Raw genomic sequence first — 12,167 nt, 5'->3', positions numbered from 1 at the left:
CTACTTCAGTCTGATACCTCTACCCATGATGGCTTTCTTTGTGTTTCTCTCTGGTTTTAACAAGATTATATAACATTTGGGTCCAAACAGCGCCACTAAGAGACCAAAACTGGAGGCCAGGATGGCAAACACCTCCACTGCATCTGCATATTTACCTGGAGAGTTAATATAAGCAGGGACAAAGGCCACCCACACAGCACAGAAGATCAACATACTGAAAGTGATGAGTTTGGCCTCATTGAAGTTGTCGGGAAGATTCCTTGCCATAAATGCTAACAGGAAGCTGAGAATAGCCAGAAAACCAATATAACCCAGTAACACTGCAAAACCAACTGTGGACCCAACTACACACTCATAACTATTTTATCATTATGATATTCAGTGTTTTTATGTGGAGCTGGAGATGCAGAGACAAGCCAAGCTGTGCAGATTGCTGCTTGGACAGATGTCAGAGCTAAAACGGTGCCTCTCTGCTGTAGAGGACCAAACCACTTGAGGCTGGCTCCACCTCCTGGTTTCGAGGCCTTAAACACAGCCAGCACCACCACGGTTTTCACCAGAATACATGAGACACAAAGCACAAAGCTGATCCCAAACACTGCATGTCTCAGCTGGCATGTCCATAGTCTGGGACGACCGATGAACAACAGTGAACACAGGAAGCACAGTTTAAGAGACACCAAGAGCAGGAAACTCAGCTCTGAGTTATTGGCTCGTACCATGGGTGTGCTCCGATGACGAATGAAAATCCCAAAAACAACTGCACTAATAATGTACCCAGTAATGATGCAGTGGTCAAGCAGATACCCAGAGGCTCATGGTAGGAGAGGAACTCAGTTTTCTTAGGAACACAGAGATCACGCTGGGGACTGGACCAGAAATCCTCTGGACAACTGGTGCACTCCACGGAGTCTGAGAAAAGATTGACATTTTTTCAGAGGATTAGATATTAGTTCAGTACAAACTGATAAAAACACTAGTTCAACTATATCAAAATACATGTCTACTGTGTATTATTTAACATAACACCTCTGGATGATGAATCATTTCTGCCTGAGATTTTTCATAGGACCACTTAGTCTTAAACAGAAGTATTTTGCATTTCTAAACACAGATTCATATTTAGAATTTCATATTTTTAAGGTATACTAACCTTGTTTGCTGCTTATCAATCCCTCAGAACATGGGATGCAATCAAAACAGCACACAGGCTGTCCTTTTTTTCTGGCCATGCGAGTACCTGGACGACAGCTGTCACTGCACACAGACTGAGGTGTCTGAAGGAAAAACAAATGTTGGCCACTGTTATTCTTCACCTCTGGATCCCTCTAAAGTTAACATGTTAAAATGAGGAAAAAAAAATATCAGTAGCACTCACAGTTTTGGATTCAAAGTTCCAGAAGATTTTGTCCTTGTCGAGTATGAGTTCTTCACCTCTGGCTGTCTCCTTTACAACCCCCACATTTTGAACAACTGTTTGTCCATCAGGAAGCCACAACCAGTTCAGGATGTCATAAATGGGTAAGACATTGCCATTTCCATCAAATGACACTTGATCACCAAATGGTGTGGTGAAGTTTATCTTTTGCAAATAATGGACAAGCTACAAATGGTTGAGAAAAACCATCAAAAACACATAATGCAACCATGAAAATATTACTGATTGAAATGGATAGAACTTTTACTACTATTTAAATCATGCACAATAAAAAGCTTTCATTTTTTTCGTCTTTATGCACATTCCAAATGTTTTAAAATGATTAATCAAATATTACCATGTCAAGGTATTTGAAACATGTTTAAATATGTTAACATGGCATTTTTACATATATAGCACTTCTCAAACAAATTCTCAAAACTTTTTTGCAGCTGCTTCTTGTCAGAATACCACGGGGAAAGTAACCTGATATCTCACCTGCCATGGCTCTATTCTTTTCAGATTGGCACAGCTGTTCCCTCCGAAAGGCCCTCTACCTGGTTCACAGTGAAACATGTCATCGAGGGCATACGCCAGAGCATACACAGCCTTGTACACATTATACTCTGGCCCAAGGTTGGAAACATCCAAAAACTCTGTTTCCATGTTTTCTAGATCTTCTTGTCCAGTGCACAGTGTTCCTCCAGTTTCTACCCAACCTACTGGAGGTGGTGCAAACTTACACTGAAATGTGTGTTCCCAAAACTGAGTTACCTGAAACAGTACATTAAAAACAAAGTATTAACAGGAAGTAAGTGTTTGTTGAACTTTAAGATTTAATCTTAATATTCAGATTTCACCATGCTTTTTCCATTGTTGCTATGGTCCTGGTTGGGTTGTATATTTAACAGGAATTCTCTGAGTCCTGCTATATCTCCATGACGGATGGCAGTGCCCAGTGTACCACCCAGATATGGCATGAGGTGTGGAGTCTGTAACACAGTGGCTGATACCCAGGCTTCACTGGCCATCCACTGAAGACCAGTCACATTCTGCCTCCTCACCTGTAGTGTATTATAAACTGTATAGTATTATGAAATAAACAATGTGTATTTTGTAGAGAAACTGATGTTCCACAACAGTATATCATTTTTCATAGGCACAAACATTAGGTTCCATGCATTTGAAAATTACTGGTCTATTTGAAAAAAGACAAGCTGCTGTTGCCAACAGAATTATTAAATATGAGATTAAGTGTACTGATACAAACAAATTGATTTTTATAAAAGTTTAAAGCTTTAATTCCAACCTCTTCCATTAGGTGAATCATGTGGATCTCATGTGCAAACACCATAACAACACGAGCTGTTGATGTCTTTATCAAATGCACAATCCCCCTCAGTTCACCTGGGTCACTGTCCCACGGCAAAACCTCCAAATAGGCAAGACAACCTGCACCGGACTGAGCCAGGTCAGACTGAAAAGACTGGGCAACGTGGAGTCCATAATCATCATCACTGACCAGCAGACCCACCCATGTCCAACCAAAATGTTTTAGAACCTGAATCATAGCACGAACCTGATGGGATATATCAGATGGACAGTGTAGGTAAACAGTCAGCTGCATTTTTTTTAGAATAATTAACAGGTATATTTTTTTCAGTTAAATTCATTAAAACTTCCAAATAATATTTAGTTTTGTCATGCTCAGAATAATGCAGTCATTAGTACCATAGTGTGTTTAATGGATTAATTCCCATGAATCTTATTAAAACAAAAATAATTCACAGACATATAGTTTCTAAGTAAGGCTTACTTGAAAAGAATCGGGTGGAATTGTTCGAAAGAAGGATGGAAACCGCTGTCGATCATTCAGACAGGTACATGTGGCAAAATAGCTCACCTATATAGCAGTTACACACAGGTTAACTATCAAGGCAAAGGCAACATGTAAGATATTAAATACAATTAGAGATGATGAACTCACAATGGGCATTTTATACAATCCTAGTACATTTGAGATGGCGATAGAGAAAGTTGAATAGTGATCTCCCACTATTCCCAAGACAGGAGGGGTTCCTGTACAGTTCTCCTGCAGAAGAAACTGTTCTTCTCGGCCACTGGCCAGTGACAGCGCACTACTAAATCCAATGACAAGTGCCCCACAGTTGTCATAAAGACTGTATCCAAGAGTCACATTGGGAAGCAGGTGGACGTTCCTGTTTATCTCTTCAATAGTAAAGGCCATGGTCATTGCATGTCTGAAGCCTAAAGTGTCAAAGCTAACATAAAAATGTCATTATTAAGCAAAGTACTGAAACTGAGAGAATCTGTTCTATATGTGCAAATAAAAACGTATTTTACAGAAACCTTGTAACTACATACTCTTTAAATTCTTGACATGACTTAATAATAATCGCCTATGTGGCATTAAAAATTCATATGCATCTCAGCTCAGTGATACATTCCACGAATGCAATAAAATGTTATTTACATTTTCTTAATAGGACTCACCCCTGACAGGTTGGCTGCTGTGGCTCTGAGGTAAAAGTCCGATCAGGGAAAAGTGCAGTGTAGTGAACCTCGAACAGGCCACCCAGAATCACATCTCCAGTCCTGTGCATACCGTTGAGATCAAACTGTCTCCTTAAATTACACATTGAGGAAAGACAACACACAGAATGCAACAAAGAGAAAGAGAGAAAAAGGTAGGAAAAGAGTAGATTCCTGCCTGTTAAGTTCTCCATCACTCCAATTACTTCTACACTTTGTTAATATTTTCATAGGTCGCTTAATTATATACATACCAGGGTACGTCATTACTGCTGGGGGCAGGACATGGTGCAGATGTGAACTGAGCTGTGCTAATTCAAAACTTGCATGTGTATTTTCAGAAAAATATGCAATGAACCATATTGTAAATTTTCTTCTTTACTGGAAACTAAGAGCTGGATTTACAATCAATTACAATATAATCTTAAACTGATATTGTCTTACTTTGGCTCTACCAACTACAATTAAATTATAACTATTATTTTAAGTGAATTTATCATGACCAATAACAATAATGTCCAGCAGAGTGGCAGCTATACAAGTGGCTTAAAATAGCTACAACTGCCTCTATCTTTTATGAATAGATGGATTTCAGTCTTTCTGGTGCCACTCATTTAGTCACTTCTGTTATGAGTGACTCCTCAAGCTGAGCTTTTAATTGACAACATCTCAAATAGTACGTTTTGGTCTGATGTACCAGGGTAGAGACTTCATGGCAAAACCCTTTGTATTAATATGTCTGACGTGTAGATATAGAGGCATGGAGACCTGGTGTGGTATGGTTAGTGTTAAATTGTGTAGAATAAAGTGTTACAATGGAAACTGTCAACTCTGAGATCAGTAGTCTGCCTCATGGTACGTAGCTGTCTGCAGCTAACTTTCTCTTCTGTTTCCACCCCTCATCAAACATTGTGGACACTATCATTTAAAGTATCACAGATCAAAAGTACCAAAGTCTTATTTTAAATGTCTGACGGCTCGTGAGGTTGAAAAATAAAAGAAAATAAACCAACTAGAAGCACTCGGAGAGCACAGACCTCCGCCAAGGCTGATCAGTGGCCCCCCCCACCCCCGATCACCACCAAAATGTAATCATTTCTTCCTTATCCCATTTCCAATAAACCGTGAAAATTTCATCCAAATCTGTCCATAACTTTTTGAGTTATGTTGCACACTAATGGACAGACAAACGTGCCCCCCCCGTGGGCCCCCCCACCCCCGATCACCACCAAAATTTAATCATTTCTTCCTTATCCCATTTCCAACAAACCCTGAAAATTTCATCCAAATCTGTCTGTAACTTTTTGAGTTATGTTGCACACTAACGGACAGACAAACAAACAAACACACAAACAGACAAACCAACAAACAAACCCTGGCAAAAACATAACCTCCTTGGCAGAGGTAACTGGAAGCATTCGGAGAGCGCAGACCTCTGCCAAGGCTGATCAGTGGCCCCCCCCCGTGGGCCCCCCCACCCCCGATCACCACCAAAATTTAATAATTTCTTCCTTATCCCATTTCCAACAAACCCTGAAAATTTCATCCAAATCTGTTCATAACTTTTTGAGTTATGTTCCACACTAACGGACAGACAAACACACAAACAGACAAACAAACAAACAAACAAACAAACAAACCCTGGCAAAAACATAACCTCCTTGGCGGAGGTAATAATGATGTGTTACACTGAGTTAGTCAGATATTCTTTATTTACTTTGTCTTTCTCACTTTACAGCTAGTACATTCTTGGTGTTACTTATGACTTGGTGATACCTCTACCCATGATGGCTTTCTTTGTGTTTCTCTCTGGTTTTAACAAGATTATATAACATTTGGGTCCAAACAGCGCCACTAAGAGACCAAAACTGGAGGCCAGGATGGCAAACACCTCCACTGCATCTGCATATTTACCTGGAGAGTTAATATAAGCAGGGACAAAGGCCACCCACACAGCACAGAAGATCAACATACTGAAAGTGATGAGTTTGGCCTCATTGAAGTTGTCGGGAAGATTCCTTGCCATAAATGCTAACAGGAAGCTGAGAATAGCCAGAAAACCAATATAACCCAGTAACACTGCAAAACCAAGTGTAGATCCAACTACACACTCATAAACTATTTTGTCATTGTGATATTTAGTGTTTTTATGTGGAGCTGGAGATGCAGAGACAAGCCAAGCTGTGCAGATTGCTGCTTGGACAGATGTAAGAGCTAAAACGGTGCCTCTCTGCTGTAGAGGACCAAACCACTTGAGGTTGGCTCCACCTCCTGGTTTCGAGGCCTTAAACACAGCCAGAACCACCACGGTTTTCACCAGAATACATGAGACACAAAGCACAAAGCTGATCCCAAACGCTGCATGTCTCAGCTGGCATGTCCATAGTCTGGGACGACCGATGAACAACAGTGAACACAGGAAGCACAGTTTAAGAGACACCAAGAGCAGGAACTCAGCTCTGAGTTATTAGCTCGTACCATGGGTGTGCTCCGATGACGAATGAAAATCCCAAAAACAACTACACTAAGAAATGTACCCAACAATGAGGAAGTTGTCAAGCAGATACCCAGAGGCTCATGGTAGGAGAGGAATTCAGTTTTCTTGGGCACACAGAGATCACGCTGGGGACTGGACCAGAAATCCTCTGGACAACTGGTGCACTCCATGGAGTCTGAGAAAATGAAGGCATGCTCATTTTAGGAATTATATTTACCTTGCCCTTGGTGCATGTTAACACTAGATCTGCTAACAAGTTAAAGTTGCCCATGGTTACAATACGACAGCCATCTAGTCATATACTTTTCCTTGTAGCAAGTAGTAAGTTTATTAATTTCAACATCAAGCTCATTATTAGTGCCAAGTGTTAACATTTATTTTCAGTGAGGTGCTACTATCTGAGTTGAAACCTGAATTTCTGCAGTATTACCACCCGGCCATAGAGGAGATTACTGAATAGGCGAGTGCAAATTGATATGACTCATGTAATTTTTGCAACATGAACAGATTAATTTTTAATCTGGAAATTAGGCTATAAACATGGATACAAACCTGTTTTATTGCTGACCATTCCCTCAGAGCAAGGTATGCAATCAAAACAACACACAGGCTGCCCCTTTTTTCTTGCAATGCGGCTCCCTGCAGGGCAGCTGTCACTGCACACTGACCGAGGTGGCTGTGAACAAGTTAGTAAGTATGATTTCACTCACCGTTATTCTATACTATTTTATGTTTTAATGTAAAAAAGAAAAAGAAAAGCTTCTAGCACTGACCTTTTGGGATTCAAAGTTCCAGAAGATTTTGTCTTCATCCAATGTGAGTTCTTCACTTTTTAAAGCTGACTTCTTCACTACTCCCACATTTTGTACTTTTGTGCGTCCATCAGGAAGCCAAAGCCAATTCATGACATCATAGACTGGTAGGGCATCTCCATTCTCATCAAATGATACTTCATCACCAAATGTAGTAGTGAACTGAACCTTTTCCAAATAATACACAAGCTGCAAAGCAAAGAAACAGATTAAGATAAGATAGGAATCATATCTTCAACTTAAATGACTTTAAATGACTTTGAGTACTACATTATATAAATACTATAAATCCTAAATATGAGTATATGTTTATATTTATTTGTATTTATTTATATATTATAATTATATTTATTTATTTATTGTATGTAGTATTTGTTTATATTTATAATGCATTTGGCAGAAGCTTTTCCAAAGCGACTTACAGGGGAAGATTAACAATTAAGCTCTCTTTCTCTGCTTCTTTTGTAAAGCACTTTAAAATAACTACAGCGGACCAAAATGCTGTACAGAGGAATAAATAAAAACCAAAATAAATAATAAAATACAACAATAATAAGAATTATTATACAGTGGTTGTGATGAGAAAGATGCTGGAAGAGCAAAATGTGATGAACGTATTCACACTGCCAAATTTAAATGCTTTGGTGCAGGAAATTACACTCATCATGTTAAAATGTAACATTCCTGATTTTTACGTGCTTTTTTTCTTTCATTTTGAGTGAAGAATGCATTTAGGTGTAAATAAATACCACACCTGCCACGGCTCTATTCTTTGCAGATTGGCACAGCTGTTCCCTCTGAAAGGCCCTCTACCTGGTTCGCAGTGAAACATGTCATTGATTGCATACGCCAGAGAATACACAGCTTTGTAAATATTATACTCAGGCCTCAGGTTAGAAATATCCAAAAACTCTGTGTCCTCATTCTCCAGATTTTCTTTTCCAGTGCACAGTGTTCCTCCAGTTTCTATCCAGCCTGCAGGAGGTGGTGCAAATCTGCACTTAAATGTGTATTCCCAAAACTGCTTTACCTGAAATATATTAAAATAAAAAGACAAAACAACAACATTTGAATAATATGTCAATACATTTTTCTCTTTTAACGATTTACTCTCACCATGCTGTTTTCATTGTCATTGTTTTGGTGTTGGTCAGGATTTATTTTTAACAGGAAGTTCCTGAAGCCTGGAATTTCTCCACGACGGATGGCTATGCCAATTGTGCCCCCCAAATAAGGCATAAAGCTTGGAGTGTGAAGCCCGTCAACCAGTGTCCAAGCTTCACTGGCCATCCACTGCAAGCCTGTCACATTCTGCTTCACCACCTGTGGATCACATCACATAAAAACACTCACATGACAAACACACAACAAACAGTTATTTAGCCTCAATATAAGAAACCACAGGTTTATCAAAAAATAAAACAAGTCTTGGACATTACTGCACTCAACTAATTCTTAGTCTTATGTAATTATCATTTAATATTTTTATACCTATATTGTCTGTTTTATTCAGAGGGGTTTACTCAGTGATTGATAAACTGATTGATAATCAGTTGACCTTCACGGATCACGTTGCCTCTGTCACCCGATCATGCCGTTTCACTCTGTTCACCTAAGAAAGATCAGGCCATACCTAACCGAACAGGCCACCCAGCTCCTGGTGCAGACTATGGTTATCTCCCGTCTTGACTACTGCAATGCTCTTCTAACGGGCCTCCCAGCTTGTGTTGTCAAACCACTACAGATGGTCCAGAATGCAGCAGCGCGTCTGGTCTTCAATCAGCCTAAAAGGGCACATGTCACCCCCTTACTCATTGAGTTACACTGGCTACCCATAGCTGCCCGCATCAAATTCAAATCTTTAATCCTAGCCTACAAAATTCTCCATGGGTCTGCTCCTGTCTACTTAGGTGCACTAATAAAAGCTTATGTTGCCCCACGACCACTCCGCTCGTCTGGGGAACGTAGTCTGGTGGTCCCCAGACCTTGTACAAGACAATCCAGGCTCTTTTCATGGGTCGTTCCATGTTGGTGGAACGCTCTACCAAGTGCTACAAGAACAGAGTCATCCCTGCCTATCTTCAAGAAGCTCCTGAAGACCCAGCTCTTCCGAGAGCACCTCCTGTCCTAGCACTTTCAAACATTCCATTTTAAATATTCTAATAAGGTTTTTCCAGGATTATCACAGATTCTTTCACGATTATCTCTGGACCTGCTGCGGTGGTCCGGCCTCTTCCCTGCCCTCATCATCACCACTCACTTATCCTCAACCGCCTCCATGTGTCTCCCCCCTCCTCCCCCCTTCTCCCCCTCTCCCCCAGTCCCTATCTCTATCGCTCTCTCTTTTTCCCCTTCTCTACTCTCTCTCTTTAACCCCAACTGGTCAAGGCAGACGGCCATCCTCCAGGAGTCTGGGTCTGCTCGAGGTTTCTGCCTGTTAAAGGGAAGTTTTTCCTCGCCACTGTCACCAGTCACAAGTGTTTGCTCCTGGAGGATTCTGTTGGGTTTCTGTAAATTGACTTAGAGTCTGGTTTTGACCAACTCTATATATAAAATGTCAAGAGATAACTTTCTTGTGATCTGGCGCTATATAATAAAATTTGATTGATTGAGTGATTTAATTGGTTTTCCCCTGTAAGTCGCTTTGGAAAAAAGCGTCTGCCAAATGCGTAAACATAAACTCAGTGATATACATTTGTGTAACAGTCACAGCATTAGTGCTAACATGAAAAACTGACTTTTTTTTTATTCTTAAATGATGATTTATTCAAACAGTGACTAAACTTGTGTTAATGGTGTTAAAGTGTGTTTACCAGTGTCATAATCAAGAGGTCACTGAGTCATAATATAATTAGTAAAAAGTGTACTTCCACCATGTTAGCTAGAGATGCTAAGTACTACTGAGTTATTCAATACATGTTTTTGTTTTTTTTTTTTTCCACTGGGTATTTTTATGTCAAATATAGTATTTGTACACAAAGGCAGTGCATGATTATGAATCTTATGCACAAGAAATAAAACCAGTAAGTTCCTCTGAATCATATGATGTACAACATTTTACACTCACCTACAGAATAAGTCACAAACTGACAAAATATGACATGATTTCCTAGTGTTTCATTGTATGTTTACGTCCTTTTTAGGGGAAAACAGAGGATATTTTTCATCTCAGATAGGCATGATAATAAGCAGGATCTTTAGAAGTCATTTTGATCTTGAGTAAACACGTAGTTCATTGAGTTTTGCTACGGATTACTAAATACCCATGCAATTAATTCCACTAACCTCTTCCATGAGTTGAATCATGTTCATCTGATGTGCAAACACAATGACCACATGAGCTGTTGATTTTTTTATCCCTTCCACAATCCTTTTATATTTGGCTGGATCACTGCCCCAAGGTAAAACCTCTGTGTAGGCAAGACAACCTCCACCAGACTGAGTGAGATCAGACTGGAAGGATCTGGCAGCATGGAGTCCATAGTCATCATCACTGACCAGTAGACCTGCCCAAGTCCAGCCAAAGTGTTTCATGATCTGAATCATAGCACGGACCTGATTGAATACAAAGGGGAAAGGATAGTGAAGGATAAAGTCTTCTAAGTGGAAGACATAATGCTACATAATCCTAAACCCACAAATCTGCTTATTTTCTCAGGTGGTCATGCTTCTTTATGTGCACAGCATGGTACAATACAGGTGTGGAATTTAGAGATTTTTTTTCTTTTACCTGAAAAGCATCACTTGGGATTGTTCGAAAGAACGATGGAAACCGTTGCCGATCACTCAAGCAGGAACACGTGGCAAAATAACTCACCTGTAAAGATGCATAAAGGGGAAAAACTGACATGTTCAAGCCATTTGTGTTTATTAAATCAAATGCTGCACATTAGAAATACAAATCAAGTGAGAGGACTTACTATAGGCAGCTTGAACAAACCCAGAACATCAGATGCAGCAATGGAGAATGGGAGAAGGGATCACCAACAATCCCAAGTACAGGAGGGGTTCCTAAACATTTTCCTGTAGCATGAATTGATCCTGTTGACCACTGGCCAGTGACAATGCTGCACTGAATCCAATACCAAGTGTAGCACAGTTATCATACAGACTGTATCCCAGAGAGACATTAGGAAGCAGTTCAGGGTTCTTGTTATCTCATCAACAGTAAAGGCCATGGTCATTGCATGTCTGAAGCCTAAAGCATCAAAGCTAACATAAAAATGTCACTAGTACAAATGTAGTACTGTACAGTAATATGCACATGCTGTTGTGTTTGTGTGTGCGACTTACCCTTGGCAGCTGGGCTGTGGTGGGCTCCGAGGTGAACATCCACTCAGGAAGATGGAGCTGTAGTGGACTTCAAGAGCCCACCCAGAACCACATCCCCAGCTTTGTGAATTCCGTTGAGATGAAACCTCCTCCATAATTTACAAGATGAGGAAAAAGAAAATGACTCAGGTAGAAAAAAAGAGAAAGAGACAACATTGAGATCACATAAACACTTAAGATATAATAAATATCAATAACGTCATCACTGCCGCTCTCTGCTTTTCCTGACAATATGTGTCTGATGTTAATGCATGCTACTTCATTTATATGTGTACAACAACATTGTGTCTCGTCATTGTTAAATCTACCGCCCATTACAACATGGGCAGTGGTGGGTGGAGGGAATTCTGCACATTTCAAAATGAATGTGTGGTGAATGGAAAAGTATTTTAGAAATAGTAAATCATTTAACATGATTAACTCTGAAAATAAAAAGGTCTTTTTTGATTAGGAACATTCATGGTTCTCACAGACTAACTGATGTGCACTTACTTATTTACACGATTCGGTATTACATTGAAGCTACTACATATGAAGTCAAAAAGCAATAACAGAA

At 39.9% G+C, this 12,167-nt stretch overlaps 1 pseudogene; it reads right to left on the bottom strand.

Annotated features, from left to right (window-relative positions):
* Positions 1-11,814, bottom strand: LOC115431114 (extracellular calcium-sensing receptor-like; annotated as a pseudogene).
* Between the last annotated feature and the right edge of the window lie 353 nt (positions 11,815-12,167).

The sequence above is a fragment of the Sphaeramia orbicularis genome, chromosome 13, assembly GCF_902148855.1.
Source record: "Sphaeramia orbicularis chromosome 13, fSphaOr1.1, whole genome shotgun sequence".
Taxonomy (NCBI): Eukaryota; Metazoa; Chordata; class Actinopteri; order Kurtiformes; family Apogonidae; genus Sphaeramia; species Sphaeramia orbicularis.
The sequence above is the reverse complement of the archived record's forward strand: the minus strand, read 5'-3'. Positions and strand labels throughout refer to the sequence as shown.